Source organism: Sinocyclocheilus grahami, unplaced genomic scaffold (genome assembly GCF_001515645.1).
Source record: "Sinocyclocheilus grahami isolate Dianchi unplaced genomic scaffold, SAMN03320097.WGS_v1.1 scaffold49.1, whole genome shotgun sequence".
Lineage (NCBI taxonomy): Eukaryota > Metazoa > Chordata > Actinopteri > Cypriniformes > Cyprinidae > Sinocyclocheilus > Sinocyclocheilus grahami.
The window spans coordinates 677,226-685,355 of NW_015505228.1; the positions used below are offsets into that span (position 1 = coordinate 677,226).

Below are 8,130 nucleotides of genomic sequence, written 5' to 3' on the forward strand. Positions count from 1 at the left end.
TGTACGGCAAACACTAACTCTGTGAACAAGTGATCGAGCTTGTATTTCAGCTTCTATTTATAGTGTAGGGACGCAACGCTTCGGATTCTAGAGAGCATTTGATTGGACAGAAAGTTTGATGAGAAGCTGAAGTGCAGGGTGATGTCATCAGAATGTGACCCTGGACCACAAAAGCAGTCATAAGTAGCACGGGTTTATTTGTAGCAATAGCCAACAATACATGGCATGGGTTAAAATTTATCAATTTTACTTTTATGACAAAAATCATTCAGATATCAAGTGAAGATCATGTTCCATGAAGATATTTTGTAAATGTCCTACTGTAAATATATCAAAACTTAATTTTTGATTAGTAATATGCATTGCTAAGAACTTCATTTGGACAACTTTAAATGCGATTTTCTCAATATTTTGATAGTGAGACGATTCCAGATTCAAATAGTTGTATCTCGGCCAAATATTGTCCTATCCTAACAAACCATACACCAGTAGAATGCTTAATTTATTCAGCTTTCAGATGATTTATTAAAAAAAAATATATATATTTTTAAAATTGACCATTATGACTGGTTTTGTGGTCCATGGTCACATATTGGCGCAAGTTAGAGACTGTAAGTTTTGAATGCTTACATCTTGTAAATGCGAATTTACGCACTAGCTTATAGATAACCTTAAGGCTAACATATTCATACTAAAAGCCAAAAAACTTCAATTTTGATTTCATGGAGACTTTAAAGAAAACGTCCATTTTGAGTATTGATGCCAATTCATTTTAAAAATGACCGTTTGATATGATTCAAACACGTAAAGAAACCAAACTCTTATGCCATTTTTGCTACTGATGTTGTCAAAGGTTTGTATTGCAAAAACTGAAAAATGTAGTGGCCAAATAAAAAGTGCATTTTTCAAAATTTAATTATTTAATTTCTCATCAAAATTACTACTTAAGTATTAATATACTGTATGTATTAATATATTGCCAAGCGAGACCATAACGACATAACGAGACAGCAGGACGATTTCTAGTATTCCTCGTCTCCATCGTAACTTTCCAATCAACCCCGCCGAGAGGAGGAGTTCAGTGATCTGTGGAGACATTCCCATCCACTTTGCAAACTTGAAATGACAGTACATAATGTTTTGACTCGGTGGGTGGGAGTGCGTTTTGAGTCAGCTACTGATGCAGTGGCTGCTGCCAACCCCTGTCAACAGGGAGCCTTTGGCAGTCAGTCAGCGGCAGCTCCCTCCTTGGCCTGGAGCTACTAATGTGCCTCTCTGCATAGTGCTATATGACAACCCTCTGATGCTCTCGGGGGCTAATTATTACACACCACCCTGCTTCCCAGCCGAGAAAAGGCGCGCAGCAAAAATTTGGCACCCCATGTAAGAAACGGAGGTTGGGGGGGTTGTGGGAATGTTATTATTTTGCTTCCAGAGGATGATGCAAAAGTTTGCATGGGATTACCTCTGGTAAACCTATTAGTCAGGGAGACTGTATCGCCGTGCAACCCAAATAAGTTAGCTAGTTTGGCTTTGGGCGGTGTATTTGCATGAGGTCCAAATGAGAGAACACGGATCGATGGTGTGCAGAGCATTTATTTATCATCTTGTGCAGGAGGTGGGATATGGAATATGGATGGATATGGAGGTGCCTGTTATTGTCGAGCTCTCCTAACTCGACTTAAACAGCCACTAGAAGGAATCCCCAGGGTGCTTCTTGTCACTTGCTGTGCTGTAATGATGTGTCAACTGCCAGGCACAGAATTCAAGCAGCCAACGCTTCGGATTCTAGAGAGCATTTGATTGGACAGAAAGTTTGATGAGAAGCTGAAGTGCAGGGTGATGTCATCAGAATGTGACCCTGGACCACAAAAGCAGTCATAAGTAGCACGGGTTTATTTGTAGCAATAGCCAACAATACATTGCATGGGTTAAAATTTATCAATTTTACTTTTATGACAAAAATCATTCAGATATCAAGTGAAGATCATGTTCCATGAAGATATTTTGTAAATGTCCTACTGTAAATATATCAAAACTTAATTTTTGATTAGTAATATGCATTGCTAAGAACTTCATTTGGACAACTTTAAATGCGATTTTCTCAATATTTTGATAGTGAGACGATTCCAGATTCAAATAGTTGTATCTCGGCCAAATATTGTCCTATCCTAACAAACCATACACCAGTAGAATGCTTAATTTATTCAGCTTTCAGATGATTTATTAAAAAAAAATATATATATTTTTAAAATTGACCATTATGACTGGTTTTGTGGTCCATGGTCACATATTGGCGCAAGTTAGAGACTGTAAGTTTTGAATGCTTACATCTTGTAAATGCGAATTTACGCACTAGCTTATAGATAACCTTAAGGCTAACATATTCATACTAAAAGCCAAAAAACTTCAATTTTGATTTCATGGAGACTTTAAAGAAAACGTCCATTTTGAGTATTGATGCCAATTCATTTTAAAAATGACCGTTTGATATGATTCAAACACGTAAAGAAACCAAACTCTTATGCCATTTTTGCTACTGATGTTGTCAAAGGTTTGTATTGCAAAAACTGAAAAATGTAGTGGCCAAATAAAAAGTGCATTTTTCAAAATTTAATTTCATGCAAAATCATCAAAATTACTACTTAAGTATTAATATACTGTATGTATTAATATATTGCCAAGCGAGACCATAACGAGTCAATTATACAGCAGGACGATTTCTAGTATTCCTCGTCTCCATCGTAACTTTCCAATCAACCCCGCCGAGAGGAGGAGTTCAGTGATCTGTGGAGACATTCCCATCCACTTTGCAAACTTGAAATGACAGTACATAATGTTTTGACTCGGTGGGTGGGAGTGCGTTTTGAGTCAGCTACTGATGCAGTGGCTGCTGCCAACCCCTGTCAACAGGGAGCCTTTGGCAGTCAGTCAGCGGCAGCTCCCTCCTTGGCCTGGAGCTACTAATGTGCCTCTCTGCATAGTGCTATATGACAACCCTCTGATGCTCTCGGGGGCTAATTATTACACACCACCCTGCTTCCCAGCCGAGAAAAGGCGCGCAGCAAAAATTTGGCACCCCATGTAAGAAACGGAGGTTGGGGGGGTTGTGGGAATGTTATTATTTTGCTTCCAGAGGATGATGCAAAAGTTTGCATGGGATTACCTCTGGTAAACCTATTAGTCAGGGAGACTGTATCGCCGTGCAACCCAAATAAGTTAGCTAGTTTGGCTTTGGGCGGTGTATTTGCATGAGGTCCAAATGAGAGAACACGGATCGATGGTGTGCAGAGCATTTATTTATCATCTTGTGCAGGAGGTGGGATATGGAATATGGATGGATATGGAGGTGCCTGTTATTGTCGAGCTCTCCTAACTCGACTTAAACAGCCACTAGAAGGAATCCCCAGGGTGCTTCTTGTCACTTGCTGTGCTGTAATGATGTGTCAACTGCCAGGCACAGAATTCAAGCAGCTGGGCGGTACGGTAATTAGATTTGGGAGTTATGCAGAGCTAGCAGACTTCCACCTCCGATTTGGGCATCTGAGTTAGCATGGTATGTGAGTGTTTCGGTGTGGTTTCTAGAAAGGAAGTTGAAAGGTGGACGTCTGTCCTCCTACTAAAGACTGAGAGTGATTCGAAGTCTGATGCTCTTGTATGTACAAAGTTTATTCATCTCGACACTGCAGTTATGAATTACTCAGCTCTCACAAGAGGCTCTGTACACTAAAAAAGAAAGTGACCAGATTTCACAAAGTGTGAGTAAAGTATGACATGAATGATTCCGCTCTTTTTGAACACTCCTGAGGTCTGCTAGACTCAGTTGGATTCCGTTAGTGTCTGGCCCGCTACAAAATGAGATGGAATCAGTGCACTGCACTGCAAAAACTGTTTCCAAAATTTACATGCAGTGTGAAGTTGCTGTACTTCATCTAAAAGTACTAAAAAGATCTAAAATAAAATCATTCTAATTTGTTTATGGGTACTAGTTTGTATGACCTCATTAATTAAGAGACAACATGCAATATGTGTGCAGTTGTGTATGTGTAAATGTAATATTAGGTAGTTTATTTATCACCCTATTTATTTATCAATAATAACATATATATATATATATATATATATATATACATAATATAATATAATATAAACATATTTATTTATTTGTTTGTTTGCTTGCTTGTTTGGTTGTTTAATAAAAAAAATTGTTATTTATAAATAACAAATTAACATTTACTTATAAAAACATGGTATGCTATTTATTCATAAATAAAAACACATTTATTTTTATTTATAAATAACTTTTAAATAATTTATAAATTTTTTGTTTGTTTGTTTATATATCTTCTAATAAATAAATACATAAATAGTTAGTTAGTTAGTTAGTTAGTTAGTTAGTTAGTTGTCAACTACCCAGTACCCACATAACTACCAAGCTCCGGATTAGTTAAAAAGAGATTTTAAAAAGTGATTATTCATATACATAATATTATTTGTTCATATCATGCTCCAAATTTGATTCACTCCTTTGCTACCTTTCAGTTCAATTAATTTGAGAGACTTCTTTAAGGAGTGAGGTATATAATGATGTTGCTAATCTCCACATCATGGACTATACATGTTTTTGACTGCAATTAAAAAATTGAACAAATTTGGGCTGCTGTGTTTTTTAGTATAGCCCTAATCCTTGATAGCTCCATTTCCTCAGATTCGATACTGTTCTGCCACCAGGCCCCCCCCCCCCAAGCGCCGCTTGAGTTAAATATGGAACGCAGTTTAATGCCACAAAGTGGTAAGCATCAGCTACCAACAGCCCCTGCCTGCTTCCCTCCAGGGTCGCTGCAGAAAGAGAAAGCACAGAAATATTCAAAGCACGCCAACTGTGCTTCGTTCTGTAGGGAAATGAAGGCGACCCTCCTTGGTTCGGTTTATTAATTTTTGATATGTTGTTGCTGCTGTGTCTCATTGGCTTTTCGTAAGCAGCAGCAGCAGCGGCAGCAGCATGAGTTAACTAATGCAACACAAGTGTCTTTTTTATACTGCATCATTTCCCTCAATGTTTAGGTGACCTTTAGCCTTCTAGTCTGGCTGTGCTGTGTTGAATCATTTTCATGTTTTAGATGCATGACTAAAGTAACATAAAATGTTGAGTGCCTCTCAGCGTTGAATGCATCCCATATCTATACTTATATCTTAGTTTATATCATCACTAAAAGCTTGCAGCACTGGTAAGCTTAATATGATTTCCTCAAGTAGGACATCCTGGATCAATGCCTTTGTTGCTCCTGGAAGGGGATATTTTTTGGAAGTGGATACTTTTTGGCCAATGCTGGATGTTTATTTTAGTTTTTAAATAGAACTGGAAATGTCTTGGTCAATATATTTATTTACTTTTCATTTTTATTGGATATTTATTGCCTGATATTTGTCCGTTTGTTCGTTTTATTTATTTATTTATTGATTGGTGTGGGATATTTTATCAGCCAATGTTAAATATTTATTTGTTTCTGGCTATTTTATCTATCATTTTTATTTTGTTTCGATTTTGATAAATATCTAGCACTTATAATAGTGATAGATTATAGCAAAGATCTCCTGAAGAGTGCTGTCCCTTTAAGAGCACATATCTGATATATGAGTTGCTGTGCTCGTATATGATACCAGAGCTGTGTGTGTGTGAGTTCACTTCTTAGTTCGTTGAGTTCATTGGGTTTGTGTCTCAAAAAAAATGTAAAACAACCTTTATTAATGTTAAGCTGAAGTAGACGGTAAACTATGTTTCAGACCACTCACACAAACTCCTTTGTATTAACTAAATAAATCATTCTAATCTATTTTTTTTTAATTCACTAAGCTCTCTTTTTTTTAACCAGATTTTTTCAAGGACTAACCAGCAGCCCAGAGGGCCTTCCTGTAATGAACACAGCATACATTTTTCTATCGCAGATTTCAAACTGAATATTATATATCTTTCAATTGTATAATGTCTTGATGCTTAAATTCAAGTACAATCTATTTATTTTAGTTTTTAGTTGTAGCTCTTTTCTTTTCTTTCTTTTTATTTGACAAAGATTTATAGTATCAGTTATATATCGATCGTGAGCCATAACATGCAAAAGATTATTGGATTATGGGTTTCTGTCAAAATTATAATGTCAATATTGATTATTTTGTAAAGACCAATGAAAATCGATGATCAAGGGACTTGTCCTATTGGGGAAATCATGTTGTGCATGAGTAGTATGTTCATTATACAGAATATTCCCATGTGACCTTTGACCTTGTGACCATATCCAAAACCTGAAATCTGCTTCTCCCGTCACGCCTGGCACTGCTCTGTGATGCTCACCGGACTGCTGGTTTGCAGTCCGTTGCCGATACAAGAGCTGCCTGTCCTACAGCAGCTGTCTGGAACGCATTTTGATGGATGTCATGCTACAGTCGTTCACTCATAGCTGTGTGTGTGAGGAGATGGGTCTGTCAAAGGGTCCCTGGTTTCTCTCTGGCTCCTGGAAGTTTGAAAATGCTGCCTGTCGGCTCTGGCGCTGGCTGCCCGTGTCGTTTAGCTTTAGGATGTCTTCAGGATTCCCGTCTCCTCTCAATGAGGAGCAGACCACCATTGTTTGTCAAGCCTGCTGTTTCTACTCCTCGTCACAGTAGATGTTTCTCGGTGCTGCCTGTGTGGATGATGGATCTGCATCTGGCAGCCTCCGGTTGGGCGTTCAGCCTGCGGGCTTGTCAGGGTGATATTTATGTCTCCTAACCTTCCAACCAGGGCCACCATGTCACTAGTTCATTCATATGTAGGTTAGGATGTTTAATCACTAGGGCTGGGTAAAAAATATCGATATCTCGATATCAATCGATTCTCATTTTTACAGAAAGATATCGATTCTTAAATCCCAAGAATCGATTAGTCTAGCCTGTTTTCAGTTAATGGACGGAACATTGAAGGGCACTTCCCAACCAATATATCGCAATAAGCATTGTGCTTTGGTGCTTTTAATATGAAACAAAGTCTCAAGTTTCAAGTTCTGTCCATTCTATTGCAGTATTCAAACAATAAATGTTGTTTTGGCTCTGTTTAATGTGGAGTGACAGATCGCTGTAGCGCAGCAGCGCATTGCGCACGTGAACTGATCATCTCCTCCACATTAATACCAGTGTCAGCACAAAATAATCATGACTAAACATCCCAAGGTAAGTTACAAGAAAGAGTACAACTTTACAATCTGTATCCTGTCTCATGTAATCATGCTGATTCAGTTGTTTAAATATGAATTGCAAAAAGGTAAAAAATGCTGGTTCAGTTGTTTAAATATTAATTGCAAAAAGGTAAAAAAATTGTAAAAAAAACAGTATGTTTTGGTAAAAAATGTCAAGTGCACCTATGTTTCAGATGCCAGGATAAGGAAACGGCAGGGCGAGTAGCTTTGAAGCCGGGAGAATTGTCACTGCTCATTTCCGTGTGTTTAACATGGCCGCCCTTCTCTAGATGCCTGGAGCAATGGAGCGATCTCATGACAATCACACTGTCACAGTTCGCTCAGGTCTGAGACGAGCATGGCTGTCATTTTTTGAGCAGTCTGATTTGCTGATATTGTTTACTTGCACTTGGCTTCACCACTCAGCGCATTCATTTCACAGTCCGGATCCGATCTGCAGGCATCGGTTTGACCCAATCAGTAGTTTTATAAACATGGCTAGATATTATTCAGATATTTAGCTGAAGTTTATTTATTTTAATCATGAGAACTCTCTGAAGATTTTAGCATGGTGATGGATATGACAATGGTAATGTATTTGGTCTTGGCGGAATAGATCTGCTATGCTGCTGCTGAATTGCTGCTGCTGTTGGTTATTGCTGTAGTTGTAGATTATTGCTGCTGCTGCAAGCAAGTACAGAAACTTGCTTGCTTACGGTGCCATGAGTATTTAAGACATACTGCTGCAGCACAAATAGCATATAAAATAACTCGTAGCAGATCTATACAGGTGGAGCTGGGGAAGGTGGAGGGTTTCAGAGAAACTCTGAAAGCGCGCTGCAGGTATCTCTAGTGAATGCTAGCCAGCCATATAAATGCAAGGCAGTAAGCTCATTGGCTGCATATGCAGCATGAGCCAATCAGC

At 38.2% G+C, this 8,130-nt stretch overlaps 1 protein-coding gene across 1 annotated transcript in view; it reads left to right on the top strand.

The window, feature by feature from the left end:
* The window catches only part of rarab (retinoic acid receptor, alpha b), a 132,214-nt gene that overhangs the window by 54,859 nt on the left and 69,225 nt on the right, over window positions 1-8,130 (top strand). The gene's annotated exons all lie outside the window — the stretch shown is intronic.